General features: G+C 45.6%; 1 non-coding gene across 1 annotated transcript; it reads right to left on the reverse strand.

Moving 5' to 3' along the window:
• Positions 1-22,021: 22,021 nt before the first annotated feature.
• On the reverse strand, positions 22,022-22,149 carry LOC122097206. The gene has a single exon (XR_006145490.1). It is a non-coding gene; the product is annotated as a small nucleolar RNA SNORA33 (small nucleolar RNA).
• Between the last annotated feature and the right edge of the window lie 4,707 nt (positions 22,150-26,856).

Genomic DNA, 26,856 nt, shown 5'->3' on the forward strand with positions numbered 1-26,856 from the left:
TCAAGACTAGCACTCTACCACTTGAGCCACAGTGCCACTTCTGGCTTTTTCTGTATATGTGGTACTAAGGAATCGAACCTAGAGCTTCATGCACACTAGGCAAACACTCTACCACTAAGCCAAATTCCCAATCTGTTTATTTATTTATTTGCCTGTCTTGGGGCCTGAACTCTGGGCTTGGGCGCTATCCCTCAGCTCTTCATCTCAAGGCTAGCGCTCTACTACTTGAGCCATAGGAGCACTTCTGGTTTGCTGGTGGTTACTTGGAGATAAGAGTCTCACAGAGGGGCTGGGAAGGTGGCTCAGTGGTAGAGCACTTGCCTTGCATGCCTGAGGCCCTGGGTTCAATTCCTCAGTACCACATGAGCAAAAAAGAAAAAAGCCAGAAGTGGCACTGTGGCTCAAGTGGTAGAGCGCTAACCTTGAGCTGAAGAGCTGAGGGACAGTGCCCAGGCCCAGAGTTCAAGCCCCATGACCGGACTCAAAAAAAAAAAAGGAAAAAAAAAAAGAGTCTCACAGACTTTTTTGCCTAGGCTGGCTTTTAACTTGTGATCCTCAGATCTCAGCCTCCTGAGTAGCTAGGATTTACAGACATAGTCCCTGGCATCCCTGGCCTGACCTTTTTTTTTTTTTTGACTGGTGTGACCCACTGGCACCCAGCTTTCCTTTTACTTTAATATTTCTTTAAATTGATAGGTAAATCTTGCAGGTATTTATGGGACACCATGTGGTCTGCTGGGGTTGTTAGTCCTGGCAATATCGTCTTATGCTCTGACTGCTGTTAAAACTTGAGGCTTCTGTATCTCTTTATTTCAGAAAACTTCAGACACTTGAAGTCAGAGCAGCCAGGTCCCACGTGACAATGCGTATCACCCTCTTGAACAAAGTGGTTCCCAGCTGTGGAGTTTGTGGACAGATGTCTGAATCTGCAGCCTACCTGGGCCATCAGAGCCTTTTCTTGGCTGTTTTCCTCGGCCCTAGTAAGCTCTATGGCTCTGGACGAGTTGCTTAATACCCAGGCAGGAGTTCCTGGGAGCCAGTATGCTACCCATCCTCCTCAGAGAGGGCTGAGTTGCTGCCCTGAGCCTGGTGTCCAGTCCATGCCAGTAGGTGGTGGAAAGGCTGGCTGGCTGTGTGAATAAGGCACCAGTGGCTCACACCTGTAATCCTAGCTACTCAGGAGGCTGAAGATCACAGTTCAAAGCCAGACCAGGCAGGAAAGTCCCTGAGAATCTTTTTTTTTTTTTTGTCAGTCGTGGGGCCTGAACTCTGGGCCTGGGCGCTGTCCCTCAGCTCTTCAGCTCAAGGCTAGCGCTCTACCATTTGAGCTACACTGCCACTTCTGGCTTTTTCTCTGTATGTGGTGCTGAGGAATCGAACCCAAAGCTTCATGCATGCAAGGCAAGCACTCTGCCACTGAGCCACCTTCCCAGCCCTCCCTGAGACTCTTATCTCCAACTAACCATCAGAAAACCAGAAGTGGTGCTGTGGCTCAAGTGGTAAAGTGCTCGCCTTGAGCTGAAGAGTGCAGGGACAGCACCTGGGCCAAGAGTAAAAGCCCCACAACTGCCAAAACAACAACAACAACAAAAGCTGGAGAGCAATGCCTAGGGTCAGCACAAAAACAGACACGCAGGGCTGGGAAGGTGGCTCAGTGGTAGAGCGCTTGCCTTGCATGCATGAGGCCCTGGGTTCGATTCCTCAGCACCACATAAGCAAAAAGAAAAAAGCTGGAAGTGGCTCAAGTGGTAGAGCGCTAGCCTTGAGTTGAAGAGCTGAGGGACAGCGCCCAGGCCCAGAGTTCAGGCCCCAGGACCGGACCAAAAAAAAAAAACCAAACACGCACAAGTTTTGTCATCAATAAGGGAGAGACTGGAATGATACAGTGGTGAGAAGTGAACATGTCTGTCAGTGTCTCATTTGTTCTCTGGAATCCTCACCTATGGAGACCTACCTAAAAAGTAAGTAAAGGCTGGGTAGCTCAAGAAAGAGAGCGTCTGCTTAGCAGGCTCAAGGTCCTAAGCTTGAATCTCAGGACAACTTAATTAATTACTTAATTTATAAAAAGCAGACCAATGCAAATCTATTATTTCGGAGAATGAATGGCAATTTTTTTTGTTTTTGTTTTTGGTCATGGTGCCTGGGCACTGTCCCTCTGCTCTTCAGCTCGACTAGCACTCTACCTCTTGAGCCACAGCACCACTTCTGGTTTTTAGGTGGTTATTGGCGCTAAGACTTTTCTTTTTTCTTTTTTTTTTAATTTTATTTTATTGTAAAGCTACTATACAGAGGGTTACAGTTACATGAGTGAAGTAATGAGTACACTTCCTCTTGAACATTGTTACCCCCTCCATTGTTTTCCCCCTACCATCCCCTCCCTCCCTCCCTTCCCCGAGGTTCTTTTTTTTTGATTGTGATTAAATGATTACATAATTTCAAAGTCACAAGTTCATTCTAACTTCCCTGGAGCAAATTGTCTACCACAGTCTGTAATATATAACAGTGTTCACATGTTATATACCATGCTTGTGATCAGCAGCATGGGGATATTTAGTAGTGGTTCAACCAGATGAGCGGGAGTTCTTTGTTTCTTAAGTCCTGTTAGTTTTGTCGTATCACCTAACCTTTTGGATTTAGCATCCACTTATCAGGGAGACCATGTACCGTTTGTCTCTTCGTTCTTGGCTTACCTCGCTCAACATGATTCCTTCTAGCTCCATCCATTTCCCTGCAAATGCCATTATTTTGTCATTTCTAATGGCTTTCCTGCCCTGGCTGGCTTTGAACCATGATCCTTAGATTTCAGCCTCCGGAGTAGCTAGGATTACAGGCGTGAGCCACTGGCACCCAGCTTGTCTTTTGTATGTGTGTTTCCTTTCTTCTTTCTGTCTTGGTTATGGACATTTGAACTCAGGGTCTTGTGCTTATTAGGCAGGTGCTATAGCACCGAACCCCGCCTCCAGTCCCACTTGTCAATCTCTTATGGAGGATGATGGGTGGATTTTAGCCAGCAAAGCCTACAGACAGGGGAGGCAGGAGAGAGCTGGCAGATTTGAGGGGAACCTTCTCCATCCTTCCCACTGTCTCCTAGCAGAGCCAAGACCCTGCCCGCTCCTTTCCTGCTGCTCTCAGGATCTGAGCGATGCATTTGTTCTCTTTGTCCCTGGGAGCTGTCCCTGGGCACGCTGGCACATCTTGCTTGCTCCCAGCTGCCCCACTTTGGCTTCCCATTCACTCTTGCTCAATCAACTTCCTAAACTTGGCTCTTAAGACTATCCGTAGATTTCCTCCTTTCTGCCTCAGATTCCAGGTCCTCCGTGTTCGCAGTGCACTGCCCCCAGCTGCGGGCTGCTGGTGCCTCACCCAGCTCCTGAAACCCTGGCCTGCACCAAACTCCATAACCACAGCAGAGTGATACTTTTTGGAGAGAATGGTCATGTCTTCCAGCTCTCGGTTTCCTCCTGCAGCCATTTAGGACAAATCATTCATGTTGAGTACATTCAAAGTGTACAGCAGCGGTACACTTACACAGAAAGAGAGAGAAAGCAAAAGCTGTTAAATATGCCATATTGATTTAACTTACACAGGCAACTTGAGCATCAAGGGTTGGCTATGTTTAACTCACATTAAGATATTTGACTGGGGGGCTGGGAAGGTGGCTCAGTGGTAGAGCGCTTGCCTTGCAAGCATAAGGCCCTGAGTTCGATTCCTCAGCACCACATAAGCAAAAAGAAAAAGCCGGAAGTGGCGCTGTGGCTCAAGTGGTAGAGCGCTAGCCTTGAGCTGAAGAGCTGAGGGACAATGCCCAGGCCCAGAGTTCAGGCCCCATGACCAGCTCCCTCCTCCCCAAAAAAAGAAATATTTGACTAGGCTGAGAGTATAGCTTAAAGTTAGAGAACTTGTCTAGCAAGTGCAAGGCCCTGGGTTCAATCCACAGCACCACAAGGATACCAGAAAAGTTAATAAAGTTACTTAAAAAAAAAATAGGACTAAGAAGGTGGCTCAGTGGTAGAGTGCTTGCCTTGCATGCATGAAGCCCTGGGTTCGATTCCTCAGCACCACATAAGCAGAAAAAACAGGAAGTGGTACTGTGGCTCAAGTGGTAGAGCACTAGCCTTGAGCTGAAGAGCTGAGAGACAGAGCCCAGGCCCAAAGTTAAAGCCCCACAACCAACAAAAATAAACAAACAAACAAACAGACCTTTTGCTAGGTGATCAGGGCTCAAGCCTGTAATCCTAACTACTCTGGAGGCTGAGATCTAAAGATCATGGTTCAACGTCTGCCAGGGCAGGAAAGTCTAAGAAAGTCTTATTTCCAATTAACCACTAGAAAACCAGAAGTAGTGCTGTGGCTCAAATGGTAGAGCGCTAGCCTTGAGCCATAGAGCTGAGGGACAGCACCCAAGCCCTGAGTTCAAACCCCAAGACTGACCAAAAAAAAAAAAAAGGTTTGACTTGGCTGGGCAGGCTCAAACCTGTAATCCTAGTTGCTCAGGAGGCTGAGATCTGAGGATCAGGGTTCAAAGCCAGCCCAGGCAGGAAAGTCTGTGAGACTCTCTCTAATGAACTACTCAGAAAAAGCCAGATGTGGTACTGTGGCTCAAGTGCTAGAGCACTAATGACCCTTGAACAAAGAAAGCTCAGGGACCAACACTCAGGCCCTAAATTCAAGCCCTGGACTGGCACAAAAAATTATATTTTACTAAGAATTATTATCAACAGGGGCTAGGAATGTGGTTTCGTAGTAGAGTGTTTGCCTAGCATGAATGAAGCCCTGGGTTCGATTCCTCAGCATCACATAAACAGAAAAGCCAGAAGTGGTGCTGTAATTCAAATGGTAGAGTGCTGGCCTTGAGCAAAAGAAGCTCAGGGACAATGTCCAGGCCTCGAGTTCAAGCCCTAGGACTGGCAAAAAAAAAAAAAAAAAAAATTAAAAAAAATAAACATCAAGCTCTAAAGCACTTAAAAAAAAAAAGATTGGGGCTGGGAAGGTGGCTCAGTGGTAAAGCACTTGCCTTGCATGCCTGAGGCCCTGAGTTCGATTCCTCAACACCCCATAAGCAGAAAAAGCCGGAAGTGGCGCTGTGGCTCAATAGTAGAGCTCTAGCCTTGAGCTGAAGAGCTCAGGGATAGCGCCCAGGCCCAGAGTTCAGGCCCCATGACTGAAAAAATTATTATAAAGGTGATATATAGAAAGGTTACAGTTACATACGTCGAGTAAAGAGTACTTTTTCTTTTTTTTTACAGTGTCACCCCTTCTCACTCTCTCTCTCACTTTTTCCCTCCCACCCCTACCCACAAGTTGTATAGTTCATAGTGTCAAGTGAGCGCCACTGCCACATTTGTTCGCCCTTTGTCCTTCCACTTCTGTACCTCTTCTTACATTCCCAAAGTCATATAAATGAACAAACAGAACAAAAAGCAACGAAAACTAGAATAGCAGAAAAGAAAAAAACCTCTTGTTCTCATTTCCTGAGGTTCATTTTGATATATATTATTTTGTATGATCAGATGCACGTAGGCATTGTGCCTTTCTGTTTCTCTCCTAATAGTATCCTCATACCTATAATCCTAGTGACTCAAGAGGCTGAGATTTAAGGATCAGAATTTGAAGCAGTAGAATGCTGTGGCTCGAAGTGGTAGAATGCTAGCCTTAAGCAAAAATTGCTCAGGGAACAGTGCCCAGGTCCTAAGTTTAAGCCCCACAATGGATGGACACCCCCCTTCCCCCCCCCCCCCCCCCCCACAGTATTCTTTCTCACTGTTTTTTGGTTTTGGTTTTTGTGTGCATGCCAGGGTTTAAACTTGAGGCCTGTTCACTGTCCCTGAGCTTTTGTGCTCAAGGCTGCTCTACTACTTGAGTCACAGCTCCACTTCTGGCTTTTTGCTGCTTAATTGGAGATAGAAAGGCTCACGGACTTTCCTGCCCAGTCTGGCCTCAAATCTCCATGCTCTGATCTCTCTGCTCCCTAAATAATTGGCATTACAGATGTGAGCCACTGTGCCCAGTTTAAGATTGCCTTTTAAATTTAGTTCATGAAGCTTGCTCTCTCTCTCTTTCCTTCTCCTTCCCTCCCCTCTTTCTCCCTCTCTCTTTTCTTTTCATCTCTCTCATTTTCTTCTTCCTTTCTTCCTTCCTTCTTCTTCTTTTTTTTGTTGTTGGACGTGGGGCTTGAATTCGGCCTGGATGCTGTCTCTCAGCTTTTCAGCTCAAGGTGAATGCTCTACCACTTGAGCAGCAGAACTACTTCTGGTTTTCCAATGTTTATTGGAGATCAGAGTTTCACGGACTTTCCTGCCCGGCCTGGCTTTGAACCTCGATCCTCAAATCTCAGCCTCCTGAGTAGCTAGGATTACAGGCGTGAACCACCGGAGCCCAGCTCTCTCCCTCTCTCTCTCTCTCTCTCTCTCTCTCTCTCTCTCTCTCTCTCTCTCTCTTTCTCTCTCTCTCTCCCTCCCTCCCTTCCTTCCCTCTTCCTTTCTTCTTCTTTCTTTCAACAATGCCCTACATTTGTCATTTAGTTTTTGTTGTGGTTTGGGCCCTGGGAAAGGTCAAGCCAACTTGATTTGAGGCGCGCATGGCCAAGAGTGGCAAAGAGCTGCACTGCCATCTCGTGGCCAGTTGTCTTCTCCGCACATGGAGAAAGAGGCTGGTCCCCCAGCTGCCTGTCATACCCAGAGCTCTCCAGTGAGGACTGACCTTTGCTATTTGGGGAAATCTTTGAAATTCATTTTACAAATAGTCCTGCAGCTTTTAACTAAATAAAGATTGCCCTCTATACATCTGCAGGTTTAGTTTGCAACCAATCAGAGTGGTGTTTCTGAGCAGCTTCCTGAGCCAGACAAGCTTGAGTCGACCCTGGGCAGGTCATTTAAACTCTGACCTTTGATTCTCTAGGGCTTAATGGAGATTGTAACACAGAGCAGAATTGTCCTGAAGATAAAAGATGCCTGTCAGAATTGCTCTAGTCCTGAAGAGTAAGCCATTACTGTGAATTTGGCTCATGCTTCTAGAAAGATGTGGTATAGTGGCTAGCAAGGAACTGAAACCCACTCAAAGCTAGACACAGTGGCTCACACCTACAATCCCTGAACTCCAGAGCCTGAGGCAAGAGGAGGCAGAGTTTGAGGTGAGCTTGAGCTTCACAGCCAGACCTTGTCTTATAAACAGTACGAAAAGGAAGGAAGGAAGAAAGGAAGGAAAGAAAGAAAGTGAGAGAGAGACAGAGGGAAGGAAGGAAGGAGGGAAGAAAGGGAGGGAGGGAGGGAGGGAGGGAAGGAAGGAGGGAGGGAGGGAGGGAGGGAAGGAAGGAAGGAAAGAGAAAGAAAAAAGAAAGGAAGAAAGGAAGGAAGGAGGGAAGGAAGGAAAGAGAAAGAAAAAAGAAAGAAAAGAAGAAAAAGAAAAGAAGGAAGGAAGGAAGGAAGACAGAAAGAAAGAACAAAAGAACGAAAGAAAGAGACAGAAAGACAGACAGAAAGAAAGAAAGAAAGAAAGAAAGAAAGAAAGAAAGAAAGAAAGAAAGAAAGAAAGAAAGAAAGAAAGGAAGGAAGGAAGGAAGGAAGGAAGAAAGGAAGGAAGGAGGGAAGGAAGGAAAGAGAAAGAAAAAAGAAAGAAAAGAAAGGAAGAAAGAAAGAAAGAAAGAAAAGAAGGAAGGAAGGAAGACAGAAAGAAAGAATGAAAGAACGAAAGAAAGACAGACAGAAGGACAGAAAGAAAGAAAAAGAAAGAAAGAAAGAAGCTTCTTCCTGGGCCTCTTCAGATTTACGATGTAGATGCTAACACCTTTGTTGTTTTTCTGATTGAAAACATATAGTCTTTTATTATATAGCTTAGGTTTGTCTTCTTAAGCATTAAATATTACCTTCTGTGTGTGTGTGTGTGTGTGTGTGTGTGTGTGTGTGTGTGTGTGTGAGAGAGAGAGAGAGAGAGAGAGAGAGAGAGAGAGAGAGAGAGAGTGTGTGTCCTGGGGTTTGAACTCAGGACCTTGGTACTATTCCTAAGCTCTTTTATGCAAGGCTAGCTCTCTACCACTTTGAGCCAGAGCTCCATTTCTGATTTTCTGATGCTTCATTGGAGAGAAGAATCCCATGGACTTTTCTGCCCAGGCAGGCTTTGAACCATGATCCTCAGATCTCATCTTCCTAAGAAACTGGGATTACAGGCATGAGCTACCAGCATCTGGGCTTAAGTCTTTTTTTAAAAATTGTTATTATAAAGATGATGTTCAGAGGGGTTACAGTTACATAAGTCAGGTAAACAGTACATTTCCTTTTTTTACTATCAAAGTGATGAGTTCATTTCTTTTTGGACAATGTCACCCCTTCCTTTGCTCTTTCCCCATTTCTCCCTCCCTCGCTGTAAATCTTCTTTGGCTCAAGGCTAGAGCTCTACCAACTTGAGCCACAGCTCCACTTCAGGCTTTTTCTGCCTATGTGGTACTGAGGAATCAAACCCAGGGCTTCATGCATGCTAGGCAAGCGCTCTACCACTGAGCCAAGTCCTGAGCCCTGGAGTCTTATTGGACTCTAGCATGTATCCCGTGGTGTCAGTGTGGGTGCTGTGGTCTTGCTGGTACGTGCTGTGCTCTCAGTAGTGGGCACTGTGGTCTCAGTGCTGGAAAATAATTAAGCAAAACAGACTGGGGCTTTTAAGTAATACAGCACCTGTCTAGCAAGTTCATGGCCCTGATCCAACTCCAATACCAACAAAACAATTCAAATGGTAACAGTTCCCATTGAAAGGTAACCTCTGAGTCCCCTACCCTTGAGCTTGGTGAGACCTTGTGATTACCTCATTGTTAATGTGGGGTCTGTGTGATGCCATGCACCTTTCAAGTTTTCCTTAAGAGAAATTGCACGGTCTTCCCTCTAGCTTCCTTGGGCTGTGGCCATGTAAGAAGTTCCACGACTGCAAGGTAGAACCGGACAGGATGCTCCACAAAGGGAGGCCACAGGGACAGAGATTAAATCAGTTCCCTGATTCCAGCTCCAGCCACAATACCAACTACTACCGCCGCATGGGAAGCTTGAGTACAGCCATCTGCTTCCTGATCCACAGAGAAACCTGTGAGCCTGGCGCTGCGGCTCACGTCTATGAGCCCAGCTACTCAGGAGGCTGAGTCGGCCAATTGTGGTTCAAGATTAGCCCAGGCAGAGAAGTCTAGGAAACGTCTTCCCTCAAATAATCCATTAAAAAAGAACAGGATTAGCCGGGCGCTGGTGGCTCACGCCTGTAATCCTAGCTACTCAGGAGGCTGAGATCTGAGGATCGCGGTTCAAAGCCAGCCGGGGCAGGAGAGACCGTGAGACTCCTATCTCCAATAAACCACCAGAAAACCGGAAGTGGCGCTGTAGCTCAAGTGGTAGAGCGCTTGCCTTGAGCTGAAGAGCTGAGGGACAGCACCCAGGCCCAGAATTCAAGCCCCACGACCGACAAAAAAAAAAAAAAAAGAACAGGATTGGAGGCATGACTCAAGTGGTAGAGTGCCAACTGTGAGCAAGCAAGCAAATACAAGGCCCTGAATTCAAGCCTTAGTTCTCTGACCCCTGAAAAAAAAAAGTAGGATAAAAGAAAAACATTTGTGACTGGGACGGTGGCTCAGTGGTAGAGCGCTTGCCTAGCATGCATGAAGCCCTGGGTTCAATTCCTCAGTGCCACATACACAGAAAAAGCTAGAAGTGGTGTTGTGGCTCAAGTGGTAGAATGCTAGCCTTGAACAAAAGAAGCTCAGAGACAGTGTCCAGGCCCTGGGTTCAAGCCCCAGGACTGGGAAAAAGAAAGAAAAAGAAAAAAAAGGAAGAAAAGAAAAATATTTGTTGAATGAGTGAGTAGTCATCAGTGCAACAATACACGTAAAGCATTTTGGTTTCTTCCCTATTATTTATTTATTTATTGTCAACCATGGGGCTTGAACTCGGGGCCTGGGCACTGTCCCTGAGCTTCTTTTTGCTCAAGGCTAGCACTCTAGTACTCTGAACCACAGTGCCACTTCCGGTTTTCTGGTGGTTTATTGGAGATAAGAGTCTCACAGACTTTCTTGCCTGGCTGGCTTTGAACCACAATCCTCAGATCTCAGCCTCCTGAATAGCTAGGCTTACAGGTGTGAGCCACCAGTGCTTGGCTTTTCCCTCTTTAAACATTGATTTTCTTCATCATTTTTATAATGCTTGCTTTGAAAAATAATGTGGGTTTATCAGAGATAATATAGAAAACTAACAAGCCATATAAAATTAAATCAAAACCACCATTATTGCTAGCACTTAGAGGAAGATCTCCATTATTTTATGCTCCCCCCCACCAGGTTTCATGGCAGGTATATGTGTGTTTGTAGATAAGTGTGTATATTTGAAGAGATCTTGAGCTCAAAAGTGTTGAGATGAGATTTAGGATAGCAGAAGTTTTTTGTTTTGTTTTTTTTTTGGGTCCGGTCGTGGGGCCTGAACTCTGGGCCTGGGCGCTGTCCCTCAGCTCTTCAGCTCAAGGCTAGCACTCTACCACTTGAGCCACAGCGCCACTTCCGTTTTTTTCTTCTTTTTTTTGCTTATGTGGTGCTGAGGAATGGAACCCAGGGCCTCAGGCATGCAAGGCAAGCGCCCTACCACTGAGCCACCTTCCCAGCCCCTAGGATAGCAGAAGTTTTAATAAAAACTTAGTACTAGCCGGGTGCTTAGCTCCCTTCCTTCCTTCCTCCCTCCCTCCCTCCCTCTCTCCTTTCCTTCCTTCCTTCCTTCCTTCCTTCCTTCCTTCTTGTTTGACTGGCACACTGCCATTTGAACCACACCTCCAGCTCATTTTTTCTGGTTATTTTGGAGATGGAGCCTCATGGACTTTTCTGCCTGGGTTGGCCTTCAACCAGGATTCTCCAGATCTCAGCCTCCTGACTAGCTGGGATTGTATGTGTGAGCCACCTACTTCTGGCTGAAGAAAGTCTCTCTTCCTTCCTTCCTTCCTTCCTTCCCTTCTTTCTTTCTTTCTTTCTTTTCTTTCCTTTCTTTTTTTCTGATGATCCTGGGGCTAGACAGCGTCTAGGCCCAGACGCTGTCCCTGAGCCTCTTTTGCTCAAGGTGAGTGCTCTACCACTTGAGCCCACAGTACCACTTCTAGCTTTTTTGAGTAGTTTATTGGAGATAAGAGTCCTCCTTCTTCCTGTATGTTTTTTGTTGTTGTTGGTGGTGGTCATGGAGCTTGAACTTTGGGCCTGGGCACTGTCCCTCAGCTCTTTAGCTCAAGGCTAGTGCTCTACCACTTGAGCCACAGAGCTGCTTCCAGCCTTTTCTGCTTATGTGGTGCTGAGAAATCAAACCCAGGGCCTCATGCATGTGAGGCAAGCACTCTACCACTGAGCCACCTTCCCAGCCTTCCTGTATCTTTTTAGATTATATACTATGTTGGGTCATTTGTTGCTTCTTAGGTCTTAGTTTATCTTTGTGGCTAGTCTTGGATGAGACTGTCGAATGGTGATGTCTTGGTTCTAATCTTGCTTCAGCACTAAAGCTGCCATGCCCTCATGGTTCCCTTCCCCTCTATTATTGACCTTATCTTTCCCTACTGTGAGGTAAGGTGTTACAGATGAGTGAAGTTCCTAGAGGCCAATTTACAACTTGTATACTGTGTTGTTCTGGACTCTAGCACTAGGGGGCAGTAAAATCAGCCATTGGAACACAGTCCATCTGTTCCTAAATTCCAGCTACTAGATTAACAGATGTGAGAAGATGATTGCAGCTTAATTTTGTAATAGCAAAAATTGAAAAACACAGCCCAGTGTAGTAGTGCAGGGCTGTAATCTCAGCACTCAGGAGGCTGAGGCAAAGCCAGCCTGGGCTACCTAGTAAGACTGTCTGAAAAACACAAAACAGAACCTGAAGATTGTTCCATCAGCTGATTACCATCAGCAAGAGAATGGATAAATAAGTGGTGGTACATTCATACTAATGAATTCTACACAGCAACAAGAAGGAATTAATACTCTTGTAATAGGATTGATCTCATTAACATAATGGTGAATTAAAAATACAAACTCAAGGGCTGAGAAGGAGGCTCAGTGGTAGAGCTCTTGCCTTGCATGCATGAGGCCCTGGGTTAAATTCCTCAGCTCCACATAAGCAGAAAAAACCGGAAGTAGTGTTATTGCTCAAGCGGTAGAGTGCTAGCCTTGAGCTGAAGAGCTGAGGGACAGCGCCCAGGCCCAGAGTTCAGGCCCCACAACCGACAAAAAATAAAAAACAAAAACAAAAAACAACTCAAGCTGGGCACTAGTGGCTTAGGCCTGTAATCTTAACTACTCTAGAGGCTGAGATTTGAAGATCATGATTCCAAGCCAGCCCAGACAGAAAAGTCTGTGAGACTCTTATCTCCAATTAACCATCAAAAAGCCAGAAGTAGAGCTATAGTTCAAGTAGTAGAGTATTACGCCTGAGCAAAAATACTCTGGGTCAGCATCCAGGCCCTGAATTGAAGCTCTCTGGGTCAGCATCCAGGACATGAATTATCTAGTACTGGGATACACACACACACACACACACACACACACACACACAGAGACTGGAGGTGTGGCTCAAGTGGCAGAAGCAAGCAATTGGAGAATTGGGGCTGGGAATGTGGCTTAGTGGTAGAGTGCTTGCCTCACATGCATGAAGCCCTGGGTTTGATTCCTCAGTACCACATACACAGAAAAGGCCAGAAGTGGCACTGTGGCTAAAGTGGTAGAATACTAGCCTTGAGCAAAAGCTCAGGAACAGTGCCCAGGCCTTGAGTTCAAGCCCCAAGACTGGCACACACACACAAAAATAAATGAATAAATAAAAATTACACTTCCTCCTCTAAGAGCTGGTTACAGGAGCTTGTTCACCGTGTAACAATTTCAACAAAGTATACACAAGATCTGTGGCCAGGTGCCATAGCTTGTGGGCCTGTTGTCCCAGGTATTTGAGGGTCTGAGGCAGAGGGTCACGTGAGCCTAAGACTTTAAAGCCAGCCAGCAACATGAGAGAATTCATTTCAAAAGGAAATACATAAATGACGGTTAAACTCTAAAATGTTCCCCAAACTGAGGAACCCCTGTAGGCTCACCCCTCAATCAAATCTACCCTTCCTTCCCCAAAGTAAATATTGTCCTCAGCTTGATTTTTATTATTCCCATACTAAAAACTTCATAATTTTATGACCTCTCCATGTATGTCCTAACATAAAAGTGGTATTGTATTCACCTGTTTGTACAGCTTATTTAAACAAAATCAGACATTGTGTGTTTTTCTCTACCCTTGAAGGTAGCATGTGTGAATCAGTCAGGTTGATACGCGAAGCTATGGTCCCTAGCTCCCTGCCTGTCACAGGAATTATGTCACATCAAATCATTGCAATATCTTTGTTATTGCAGGCAATGCTTTTCTGGATTTTTAGAATTTTATTGTTGTTGTTTTTGTTTTTGGAGGTACTGGAGTTTGAACTCAGGACCACACACATGCTAAAGCAGGTGCTCTACCACTCAAGCCCAAGCCACTGCCAGCTCATTTTCATAGTTTCTTTCTTTCTTTCTTTCTTTCTTTCTTTCTTTCTTTCTTTCTTTCTTTCTTTCTTTCTTTCTTTCTTTCTTTCTTTCTTTCTTTCTTTCTTTCTTTTTCTTTCTTTCTTTCTGTCAGTCGTGGGGCTTGAACTCTGGGCCTGGGCTCTGTCCCCCAGCTCTTCAGCTCAAGGTGAGCGCTCTACCATTGAGCCACAACGCCACTTCCAGTTTTCTGGTGGTTCATTGGAGATAAGAGTCTCACGGACTTTCCTGCCTTGGCTGGCTTTGAACCCTGATCCTCAGATCTCAGCCTCCTGAGTAGCTAGGATTACAGGCGTGAGACACCAACACCTGACTAGATTTTTGAACTTTTTGATCAAAATGTTCAACCTAAACTATGAAATCGTTTTCCAAGTCTACCATGCCAAATTTTTTTATTCGTAGCAAGGGAGAATTCCCCTGGCCTCTGACTCTTCACCAACATTTATTTTTGTCAGACTTATAAATTTTTGTCAGTTTGATAGTTGTGGCACAGATATATATATATATATATATATATATATATATATATATACACACATATATTTATACACACACATACATACATAGGTATATATAACGTATATATACCTATATATATATATAGGTATATATACGTTATATATACCTATATATGTATATGTATATATGTATATATGTATATATATGTATGTGTATATATATATGTATCTGGGCAGTAGTTTTATATATATGGACAGTGTTGGAGTTTGAACTCAGCGCCTCATGTTCAATTGGCTTGCTTGCTCAGTGAGAACTCTACTTACTACTTGAGCTACATCTTCAACCCTGCTTTTTTTGCTGGTTATTTCTGAGACAAAGTCTGGTGAACTTTTCTGCCTGGATGGCTTCAAATCAAGATCCTTTGGATTGCAGCCTTCTAAATAGCTAGGATTATAGGTCGAAGCCATAGGTACACAACACCAAAGTCAAAGCAATATTTGTCAGGGGACCTGTGGCTCACGCTAGCTACTCAGGAGGCTGAGATCTGAGGATATGGTTTGCAAGCAAGTTTGGGGGGGGTCTGGTCATGGGGCCTGAACTCAGCCTGGGCACTATCCCTCAGCTCTTCAGCTCAAGGCTAGCGCTCTGCCACTTGAGCCACAGCACCACTTCTGGCTTATTTCTTTTTGCTTATGTGGTGCTGAGGAATCGAACCCAGGGCCTCATGCACTCAAGGCAAGCGCTCTACCACTGAGCCACCTTCCCAGCCCCTCTATGGGACTTGTATCTCCAATTAACCACCAAAATGCTGGAAGTGGTGCTGTGTAGAGCATTAGCCTTGAGCAAAGAAGCTCAGAGACAGCACGCAGGCCTTGAGTTCAAGCCCCAGGACTGGTACCAAAAACAAACAGTATTTGCTTCTATTTCCTTCCTAGTTTTGAAATTTTGCCTTGAAAGTTGAGGACTTCAAATGCCTTGGAGCTGATTTTTGTGTATGTTGTGATACCTTCCCCTGCTGCTGTTTTGCATTTTTTTCCATTCAGGTAGATGATTATTGGATATTAATAATGAATAACAATTGATTAATATTATTCGCCTACTTAAACTTTCCTGCACTCTGTAGAACATGAGGCAAAGTCCTCCCTCTTCTTCTTTCTTCTTTCTTCTTCCTCTTCCTCTTCTTTTTTTTTTTTTGTCCATCATGGGGCTTGAACTCTGGGCCTGTATGCTGTCCCTCAGCTCTTCAGCTCAAGGCTAGTGCTCTACCATTTGAGCCACAGTGCCACTTCCTATTTTCTGGTGGTTTATTGGAGATGAGTCTCACAGACTTTCCTGCCTGGGCTGGCTTTGAACCATGATCCTCAGATCTCATCCTCCTTAGTAGCTAGGATTACAGGCATGAGCCACCAACACCTGGCTTCTTCTTTTTCTTTTGCCAGTTCAGGGGACTGAACTCAGGGCTTGGGCACTGTCCTTGAGTTTCTTTTGCTCAAGGCTAGCATTCTACCACTTGAGCCAGAAGTGGTATGTGGTACTGGGGAATCGAACCCAGGGCTTCATGCATGCTAGGCAAGTACTCTACCACTAAGCCATATTCCCAGCCCTCCCTCATCTTCTTGCTTTGCTTTGATCAGTGTTGCAGGAACCTCGTCCTCCTGCCCTCATCTCACATCTGTCCTTCAGCCACACAGAGCTCCCCTTCGTTTTAAAGGGCATTCCCTCTAGCATTTACCAGTTCCATTGTTGCTACCCAGCATGCTGTTCTTCTGGCCTCAGTAAATACCAGTGGGCTTCCAGAAGATATGTTCACTAGAATCTATAAACTTGATCTCATGTCAAAAAAGGGTCTTTGCAGACACAATTACCTTGAAGATCTAAAGTATGATCACCCAGGATTACCTGGGTGGACTGTAACACAATGTCAATTGTCTAATAGGAGACAGAAGAGAAGAGGATGCCAAGAGGTGTGGATCATACCCGTCACCCAGCTACTTAGCAGACAGAGATTGAGAGGATCTTGGTTTGAGGCCAGCCAGGCAAAAAGTGAGAGCTTGAATCTCAATCAATAAACTGGGAATGGTGGCTCATATTTGTCATTTCAGTTACGCTGGAGCAAGTAGATTGGAGGATCTTAGTCTGAGGCTGACTAAGGTTAAAAAACAAAAAACAGGAGACTCTATCTGTAAAATAAAGCCAAAAAAAGTGGGGGAGGCAAGCATAAGGTGAAACCCAGAATCAAGCTTATACTGAGAGAGGAGGGACACAGACAGACAGACAGACACACAGACACACACACTCAGAGCCATGTAAAGATGGGGGTAGAGGGTAGAGTAATGGAGTCACAATCCAAAGAAGTCTGGCAGCCACTAGAAGCTGGGAAAGTCGAAAAGGCTCCTCCCCTGCAGTTTAGAGGGGATACATCTCTTGTGACACTTTGATAATGGCTCCTCCAGCTTGCGGACGGTGAGAGGATAAAACTGTATTGTTTGAAGTCACCATGTTTGTGGGAAATGTCACCGTAGTACTAGGAAATGATTATAAACAGCCAGGCACCAGCGGCTCATGCCTGTCATCCTAGCTACTCAGAAGGCTAAGATCTGAGGATTACAGTTTGAAAGCCAGCCCCAGCACAAAAGTCTGTGAGACTCTTTCCAATTAAGCACCAAAAGCCAGAAGTGGAGGTGTGGCTCAAGTGGTAGAGCGTCAGCCTTGAATGATAAAGCTAAGGGACAGAGCCCAGGCCTTCATTTCAAGCCCCAGGACCAACCCCCCACCCACACATACCCCATACTCAGTCGAGTAAGGATCTCATCATGAATGGAGAGCCCAGACTTGCTAGAGAATACAAGGCAGGTTGCAGGATGAAAGAAGTTTGAATCCCCAACCAGGATCGGGACAGTCCTCTTCACAGACAGTGGGAAGGTCCATTTCAGGGCTGGGGGGTGGGAGGGTAATGTCCAGTACACAGTGGCTGTGCACAAAGGGTGTAAGCGACAGGGCCAACCTAGGAAGGCCTTTGGCTGTCAGTGTCCTCAGGAGAATGAACAAATCCACTCAGGACACCTGTGGATGCCTCATCCGTGGAGAAGAGAGGCTGGAGGGAGCCTGGGAGAGCCCAGGAGCCCAGGGCAGAGACATCAAGAGCTGCCCACAGGACTAAACGCTGGAGAAGGACACCTGGGGACCAGGGAAGCACCTGGCTTTGCAGGGCCTGTAGAGGAAGCTGACCGGTGTCCAGGAGAAGAGCTAAGCAACGCCTGGCTCTGGGCAAGGTTGCGGGGCGGTGGGGTAGCCCACGGTGCCAGCAGACTAAAGGACAGTTCTGTAACAGGGCGGTGGGAGGGCTCCCATGTCTTTGTGGATTGCTTTGATCTCAGAGCTGCTTGGTTAGAACAGAGCCTTGGGCACCGGTAGGGTCATGTCTGTTTAAACAAAATTAAACACTGGAGGTAAATGATTAACTCATGGAAGAAACAAGCAGGAGTTCAGGCCACATCTGAGCGGTAGGACTTGAGAGGCCCTGTTTATCCGGGGTGGCCATTCCTCTGGGCTGGGCAAGCATGCAAGCAAACCTTCTACAATCAAAGTTCAGAGCCAGGTGCCGTGAGAACAGTTCCCTCGTATCTCCTCTTGACTGGAGAGGAGAATGGCTCCTGTGCCAGCCTCCACGCCCACCATGGCCTGTCTAGCTTCTGCAATAGGCCAAGGATTGCCTATATTTCACAGGCTCAGAGAGGGAGAGCAATTTGCTTTGGTCACACACCTTGACAGCAATAGGAGTTGAAAGCAGAGCTTTTGAACTCAGGCCCCAACTCCAGGAATTCCACAAGTCTGATCCAGAATAGCTCAGAACAAAGGACATAGATACAAAAGGAATAGTGTGTGTGTGTGTGTGTGTGTGTGTGTGTGTGTGTGTGTGTGTGTGTTCACCAGTACTGGGGCTTGAACTCAGCGCTTGAGTGCTGTCCCTGAGTTTTTTTTTTTTTTGTCAGTCATGGGGCTTGAACTCTGGGCCTGGGCACTGTCCTCAGCTTTTCAGCTCAAGGTAAGCACTCTACCACTTGAGCCACAGCACCACTTCTGGTTTTCTGGTAGTTAGTTGGAGGTAAGAGTCTCACAGAGGGCTGGGAAGGTGGCTCAGTGGTAGAGCGCTAGCCTTGAGCTGAAGAGTTGAGGGACAGCGCCCAGGCCCAGAGTTCAGACCCCACGACCAGAACCCCCCCCCCCCAAAAAAAAAAAAAAAAAAGAGTCTCACAGACTTTCCTGCCTGGGCTGACTTTGAACCATGATTCTCAGATCTCAGCCTCCTGAATAGCTAGTATTACAGGTGTGAGCCACCAGCATCTAGCTCTGAGTGTTTATTTCAGGCCTTTTGCTTTAGAATTCCTTCTGATTTTTCTTGCTTCACGAAAGGTGTGTATGTCTCTGTGTGTGTGTGTGTGTGTGTGTGTATGTATGTGTGTGTTCTTATTATTACTGCAGTTATAAATAAAGTAGCCAGCTTTTGGGCTGGGAATGGCTCAAGTCATAAAGCACTTGGCTAGCAAGATCAAGTCTGAGATCAAAGCACAGTACCATCAACAGAACAATAAAAGAAAAGGAAAGAAAGAAAAGTTCAGGCTGGGAAGGTGGCTCAGTGGTAGAGTGCTTCTTGCATGCATGAGGCCCTGGGCTTGGTTCTTCAGCACCACATATGCAGAAAAAGCTGCAAGTGGTGCTGTGGCTCAAGTGGTAGAGTGCGCTCACCTTGAGCTGAAGAGCTGAGGGACAGCACCCAGGCCCAGAGTTCAGGCCCCACGATTGACAAAAAAAAAAAAAAAAAGAAAGAAAGAAAGAAAAGAAAAGAAAGAGAAAAAGAAAGAAAGAAAAAAAATTAAGGAAAAAAATCACTACTTGTGGGCTATGTTTATTCGTCTTTTGCTTCAGCAAAGAATCAGGTGCTTGGGTGGGAAGGTGGCTCAGTGGTAGAGCGCTTGCCTTACATGCCTGAGGCCCTGGGTTCAATTCCTCAGCACCACATAAGCAAAAATAAAAAAAGCCAGAAGTGGCGCTGTGACTAAAGTGGTAGAGTGCTAGCCTTGAGCTGAAGAGCTGAGGGATAGCGCCCAGGCCCAGAGTTCAGGCCCCATGACCAAACCCCCCCCCAAAAAAAAAATCAATGGATGCAACCAGGGAGTCCCTCTTCCTGTCTCCGCTTAGCCTTTTCTTTCCTGCAACATTTTCTTTGTGGTTGATAAAAATAGTCATAAATAGCTTAAACATACCCAATCCCTATAGCTTGAGACCCCCAGAGTAGCAGACAGGTCTTTCTACACAGTTGGGAAAAAAAAAAAAAAATCAAATTTCAGGAAAGAATTTGATTGGCCCATCTTTAGTCACATGCTCACCTCTGAGCTAATCATTGTGGCTAGGAGAATGCTCTGATTGGCTAGTTTGGACGATGAGCTTTATGATTGATGGTCACATACAGATAGCATGGACTAGGAAGGGGTGGTTACCCACTGGAACAGCTGCTGAGTCAATAATTTCTCTCATTACCATCTCCCTGCAAGCTGATGTTGTTTTCCCAGCACTGTGAATGAAATGTACATTTCTACAGCAATCTCAGGAATCTCCTATTAACTCACTTCTGTGTTAAGCCATCCTGTCTGATACAGTTGGGAAAAAACAAATAATTGGTGGTTGTTCTTGCCTAGCATTTCCATCCAACCTTTTATTCTTTAGTCTTTAAATATAGGTGTAATCAGGGTGCAAACAACCTGATTTGTCTTTCAAAGGTTTAATGACCCTTATCGAGGGCTTTTTTTGACAAGTATGCATGTGATTACACTTCCATCTCAATTAAATAGTGCATCCCACTGAATCCAACTGTCTCCTATGTATATTGTGCTATTTGCACTTTGTTTTGTTTTGTTTTGGGTCAGTTGTGGGGCTTGAACTCTGGGCCTGGGTACTGTCCCTGAGCAATTCAGCTCAAGACGAGCACTCTACTACCTGAGCCATGGTGCCACTTCTGGCTTTTTCTGTTTATATGGTGTTGAGAAATAGAACCCAGGGCTTTGTGCATGCTAGGCAAGCACTCTACTGCTAAGCCACATTCCCAGCCCCACAGTAGTTTTCTTGGTGCAATCAGTATTTACTCTAGAGTACCGCAAATCTCTGAAATGTATTACAAATGTCTAACAATCAGTAGAGGTTATAGACCAATCCAGATTTTAGCTTCTTTGACTAGATCAGAAAGATCTGTGAATCCCAGGCTTACATTCTCTCATTACAGCAATGAGCTGTGGCTGGACAAAATAGCTGTTCGTTCCCAGACCCCTACTCCCAAGGGTGTGAATACCATTTACATCTCATCTGCTGGTTATTTTTGCTTACACCTGGCCCACTTCACTTAGCCACATTCCCTGCCTGGCCCCTGGAGCATTGTTTGAGTTTGTGACTCCTGGTTGGGTGGCCATTGCAAATCAGGGACAGGTTGAAGCAAGGCTTCAAGACTGATGAGTTGGGCCTAGATTGGCCTTCTGCCTTAAGGCTCGAAGTAGAAGTAGATTGATGGTGTACTTCAAAGGCCCAGAGACACTTCTAAGGGGCTTGAAAGAAGTGTCACTACTTGTCTGTAACAACGATTGTACCTTTCAAGAGAATTATATGATGTTTAAATACAATAAATGAGAGTTTCCAGAAATAGATATAAATATGGTATGTCTTATATTTGAATCACCTTAAAGAAGTGGGTTGAGATTCAAAGTCTTGAAGCTATTTTGTAAAATAGTTAATATGTACTTATATTTTATTGAAACCTTTTATTGACTTCTTTGTCTGACTTATAGGGTAATAAATGCTCCCAGAAGGAAGGAAAGAAAAAAGGCAGGAAGTATGTTGAAAACAGGGACTGGCCATTTTTAGATTAATTAGTTAATTAATTTAGTGACAGTACTGGAGCTTGAACTCAGGGCCTAGGCACCATCCTTTAGCTTTTTTTCACTCAAGGCTAGTTCTCTACCACTTGATCCATAGCTCTGCTTCTGGCTTTGGGTGGTTAATGGAAATAAGAGCATCACAGATTTTCCTGAGCTGACTTGAGTGATTCTCAGATCTCAGCCTCCTGAATAGCAAGGACTACAGGTGAGAGGCACCAGCTCCTGACTGGTTTGTGTGTGTGTGTGTGTGGGGGGGTTCCAAGGCTTGGACTCAGAGTCTTTGGTCTCTTGGCTTTCTTGGTCACTGATGGTATTGTACCATTTGAGCCATGCTTCCAGTCTGGTCTTTTGCTAGTTGCAGATGGAGTCTCTTATACATTTCTGCAAGCTGTTTTCAAATCCTAAGGATTATAGCATTCTGAGTAGCCAGGATTGCAGGCATAAGCCTTACTTGCCACTAATATAGTCTTCTTGGGTGCTAATGCATATGTTTATGGATTTGATTTGCCCTAACTTCCTATTTGGTCATATAGATAGAACTTTTTTTTGGGGGGGGGGGTCCGGTCATGGGGTCTGAACTCTGGGCCTGGGCGCTGTCCCTCAGCTCTTCAGCTCAAGGCTAGCACTCTTCCACTTGAGCCACAGAGCCACTTTCCGGCTTTTTTCTTTCTGCTTATGTGGTGCTGAGGAATCGAACCCAGGGCCTCATGCATGCAAGGCAAGCGCTCTACCACTGAGCCACCTTCCCAGCCCCATATAGATAGAATTTTGAGAGCAGAACACTTCTGAAGATTGTGGTTTTTTGTTTTTTTGGGGGTCAGTCATGGGCTTGAACTATGAGCCTGGGTGCTGTCCCTGAGCTCTTCAGATCAAGGCTAGTGCTCTACCACTTGAGCCAGTTTTTTCTGTTGGTTCTTTGGAGATAAGAGTCTCATTGACTTTCCTGCCTGGGGTAGCTTTGAACTGCAATCCTCAGATCTCAGCCCCCTGAGTAGCTAGGATTACAGGCATGAGCCACCAGTGCCTGGCACATTTTGAAGTTTCATTTAAATTCATAGCACTATTTATACTGAGTTCTTTCAAAGGTGCTTTCCAATATTTATGTTTTCAGGGACCTCAATGACTTTGATTGTCCTTAAGGCTCATGTCATGACACTGTTATTGCCAACTTTACCTAAATCTCTTTATATACATATTTAGGAATGCAGACTCACTGGCTGGCTTGCTCATTTTGTCTTATTATTTTATTTTATTTTTTTGTCGGTTGTAGAGCTTGAACTCTGGGCCTGGGTGGCCCCTCAGCTCTTCAGCTCAAGGCTAGTGTTCTACTACTTGAGCCACAGCACCATTTCTGATTTTCTGGTGGTTATTTGGACATAAGAGTCTCATGGACTTTCCTGCCTGGGTTGGCTTTGTACTATGATCCTCAGCTCTCAACCTCCTGAGTAGCTAGGCTTACAGGTATGAGCCATCAGTGATCGCCTTATTTTGTTTTAAAATGTACCATCTTGGGGCTTTAACTCAGAACCTTGGTGCTGTTCCTTGGCTTTTTATTTTGTTTTTTTTCCCTCAAGGATAGAACTCTACCACTTGAGCCACACCTTTACTTCCAGATTTTTAGTGGTTAATTGGAGATCAGAGTCTCCTGCACTTTTCTGCCCAGGCTGGCTTTGAACATTGATCCTTGATCTCAGCCTCCTGAGTAGCTAGGATTACAGGTGTGAGCCACTGGTGCCAAACTTTGGTACTGGAGTTTGAACTGACTTGCTAGGCAAGTAGTCAAGTGGTAGAGCCTCTTATCTATCACTTTTCCAGCCCCTTTTCATGTTGGTTCTTTTTTTTTTTTGGGTGGTTGTGGGGCTTGAACTGAGGGTCTGGACACTGTCTCTGAGCCTCTTTGTGCTCAAGGCTCGTGCTTTACCACTTGAGCCACAGCATTACTTGCAGGTTTTGAGTAGTTAATTGGTGCTAAGAGTGTCACAGGGACTTTTCTGGCTGGGCTGGCTTCAAACCTCACATCTCAGCCTCCTGAGTAGCCAGGATTACAGATGTAAGCCACTGGTGGCCGGCATGTTTTCTAGATAGAGTCTTGCTAAGCCTGGGTGGGCCTGAACTTCAATCCTCTTATTTGTGCTTCCCTAAGTTGTTAGGGTGACAAGCGTGCATTACTGTGTTCAGACATTTTTGGAAAGATAGAGTCTGGAGGACTGGGAAGGTGGCTTAGTGGTAGAGTGCTTGCCTAGCATGCATGAAGTCCTGGGTTCAATTCCTTAGTACCAAATAAACAGAAAAGGCGGCGCTGGGAAGGTGGCTCAGTGGTAGAGTGCTTGCCTTGCATGCATGAGGCCCTGGGTTCGATTCCTCAGCACCACATAAGCAGAAAAAGCCGGAAGCGGGGCTTAGGCTCAAGTCGTAGAGCGTTGGTCTACAGCTGAAGAACTGGGGGACAGTGCCCAGGCCCAGATTTCAGGCCCCACAACCAAACCAAACCAAACCAAAACAGAAAAGGCTGGAAGTGGCACTGTGGCTCAAGTGGTAGAGCACTAGCCATAAGCAAGAAGCTCAGGGATAGTATCCAGCCCCTGAGTTCAAGCCCTGGGACTGGTTAAAAGAAAAAAAGAAGAGGGGCTGGGAAGGTGGCTCAGTGGTAGAGCGCTTGCCTTGCATGCCTGAGGCCCTGGGTTCGATTCCTCAGCACCACATAAGCAAAAAGAAAAAAGCCAGAAGTGGCGCTATGGCTCAAGTGGTAGAGTGCTAGCCTTGAGCTGAAGAGCTGAGGGACAGCGCTCAGGCCCAGAGTTCAGGCCCCACGACCGGACCCAAAAAAAAAAAAAAACCGAAAAAAAGAAGAGTTTGGAGATTTTTAATTTTTATTTTTTTTGGGGTGAGAGTCTGGGCTGCCTTTGAAACCATGATCCACTAGTCTCTGCCTCCCAAGCAGTTGGAGCCAGTGTACCTGGTTTTAACCATACCTTTCTTTTAGCAGAGTTAAAAAACAACATCAAAACCACTTTCTTTTTTGATTTTGTGTGGGTTTTCATCTCCGTTCCTGCAGGCAGTATTGTTTTCCTTCACACTAGGAGTTTGTTTTGGTCTGACGAAGCCCAGTGGCTGTACGCAACTGTGAAGGCTGTCCTAAATGTCTGCAGAATGGGAGGAAGACACATGAATGAGCTTATCACTCATTCATTTAGTCTTTTTTTTTCTTTTTTTGGTCAGTCGTGGGGCCTGGACGCTAGGCCTGGGCACTATCTCTCAGGTCTTCAGCTCAAGGCTAGTGCTCTACCACTTAAGCTACAGCCTATAGCACCACCTCTGGCTTTTTCTGCTTATGTGGTGCTGAGGAATCAAACTCAGGGCCTCATGCATTCAAGGCAAACACTCTACCACTGAGCCACCTTCCCAGCCCCTCACTTCCAACTTTTGATGGTTAATTGAAGAGTCTTACTGACTTTTCTGTCCTGAGTGGCTTTGAACTAACTTCCTCATATCCTCAGCATCTTGAATAGCTAGGATTACAGGTGTGAACCATCAGAGTGCTTAGTTATACCATAGTTTTAAATAGAATATCGAGGGTAGGCCTCAGTGGATGTGTAAGTTATTTATTTATTTTTGTCGGTCGTGGGGCTTGAACTCTAGGCCTGGGCGCTGGCCCTCAGCTCTTCAGCTCAAGGCAAGTATTCTACCACTTGAGGCATAGCACCACTTCTGGTTTTCTGGTGGTTAATTGGAGATAAGAATCTCATGGATTTGGGCTGGGAAGGTGGCTCAGTGGTAGAGCGCTTGCCTTGCATGCATGAGGCCCTGGGTTCAATTCCTCAGCACCACATAAGCAGAAAAACCTGAAAGTGGTGTCAAGTGGTAGAGTGCTAGCCTTGAGCTGAAGAGCTGAGGGATAGGCCCAGGCCCAGAGTTCAGGCCCCACAACCGACCAAAAAAAAAAAAAAAGAATCTCATGGACTTTTTCTGCCCAGGCTAGCTTTAAATTGTGATCCTCAGATCTCAGCCTCCTGAGTAGCTATGATTACAGTGAGCCACTGATGCCCAGCTGGATGTATAAGTGAATACTTACACAGTATCTTACACAATGTCCTTGGGTATGTGTGCTTGTTTGCATGAAAATGCCACTGAAGACTGGATCAATTTTTCAGCTGTATTAAGATATAATTCACTTTCTATAAAATGCAACCTTTGAAAATTATCATAACTCCAGAATTACCTCCTCCCTTATTTTTCTTCCTCATCTGTGTGTGTGTGTGTGTGTGTGTGTATGTGTGTGTGTGCCAGTACTGGGACTTGATCTCAGCCTGGGTGCTGTCCCTTAGCTTTTGTGCTCAAGACTGGTGTTCTACCACTTGAGCCACAGCTCTACTTCTGGCTTTTTGCTTGTTAATTGGAGAGAAGAGTCTGATGGACTTCCTGCCTGTGCTGGGTTTGAACCTCAATCTGCCCATCTCAGCCTCCTGGGTAGTTAGGATTTTAGGCAGGAGCCCTACTAGCAGCATGCTTTGAGATGGAGTCTTGAGACTACTTATGCCAGGGCTGGCCTGCAGCCTTGATCCCTCAATTTCTGCCTTTCAAGTACCAAGCACTACAGGTTTAGCCACCTTGATACTGAATTAGATCCCATTGTATGGATAGACTAGATGTATTTATGTTCATCAATTGGTAATGACGTTGAGGTTTATTTAATTTTTATTTATTTTTTTTTTTGCCAGTCCTAGGGCTTGCACTCAGAGCCTGGGCACTGTCCCTGAGTTTCTTTTGCCCAAGGCTAGCACTTTACCACTTGAGCCACAGCACCATTTCCAGCTTTTTTTGTGTGTATGCAGTACTGAGGAATCGAACTCAGGGCTTCATGCTTGCTAGGCAAGCACTCTACCACTAAGTCACATTCCCAGCCCAACCTTGAGTTTTAAATACTACAAAGGAGCCGGGCACCAGTGGCTCATACTTGTAATCCTAGCTACTCAGGAGGCTGAGATCTGAGGATCACAGTACAAAGCCAGCCTGGGCAGGAAAAGTCCATGAGACTCTTATCTCCAATTAACCAACAGAAAAACAGAAGTGGCATTGTGGCTCAAGTGGTAGAGTGCTTGCCTTGAGCTGAAGAGCTGAGAGACAGCACCCAGGCCCAGAGTTCAAGTCTCACCACAGACAAAAACAAAAAAACAAAACAAAAAAACTACCAAGTGTCTGTGCAGGGCTGTAGTGATTGTCCTCTCGATAAGGTGGTGCTGTGGTAGGTGGGATTAGAGATTCTCAAGATTAACATGGTCTGGCAGGAGTCAGCACTGGTTAGACTTGGTTTTGGGGTAACCAAAGACACTCCTGCTGTTGGCTCACACCTGTCATTCTAGCTACTCAGGAGGCTGAGCTCTGAGGATCACGATTCAAAGCCAACCGGAGCAGGAAAGTTTGTGAGACTTTTATCTCCAGTTAACTAGTAAAACACAGGTACTAGAGTTATGGCTCAACTGGTAGAGTGCCTTCCTTTAAAGAAATCAAGCTGCTGGATTCAAGCACCACTGGCACAAGGGAAAAAAAAAGGTGACACATCTGAGTCCTAATTTTCCAGGTGGGCCAAGCGTACGGGCTGTGTAGGTATGGAAAAACAGGTCTGTACATTTCAAAACGTATTTTCTATTCCACACTTAGAAGAAGAAATGCCTTTTTCTATTTCAAAGTGTAACCTTGGCAAGCTGTTTACTTTAGTTCTCATGAGTTTCTTCTTTGTCTCTTTAATATTTTTGGGTGTGGTTAGCAGGGGTAGATCATCCTAACCAAATATTTGCAAATACCCCCAACAAAGACATCTTGCCGAGGAAGGAAGTAGGAGTTTAACGTGGCTTTCGAAGGAGGGTTTCAGTCCCAGGAAGGAAAAGGCCCAAGTGAGCCGAGCCCCGGGCCCCGCGCACGTGTCTCTGGTGC

This window comes from Dipodomys spectabilis, unplaced genomic scaffold, assembly GCF_019054845.1.
Source record: "Dipodomys spectabilis isolate Male_0828 unplaced genomic scaffold, ASM1905484v1 ptg000416l, whole genome shotgun sequence".
In the NCBI taxonomy this organism is placed as follows: Eukaryota; Metazoa; Chordata; class Mammalia; order Rodentia; family Heteromyidae; genus Dipodomys; species Dipodomys spectabilis.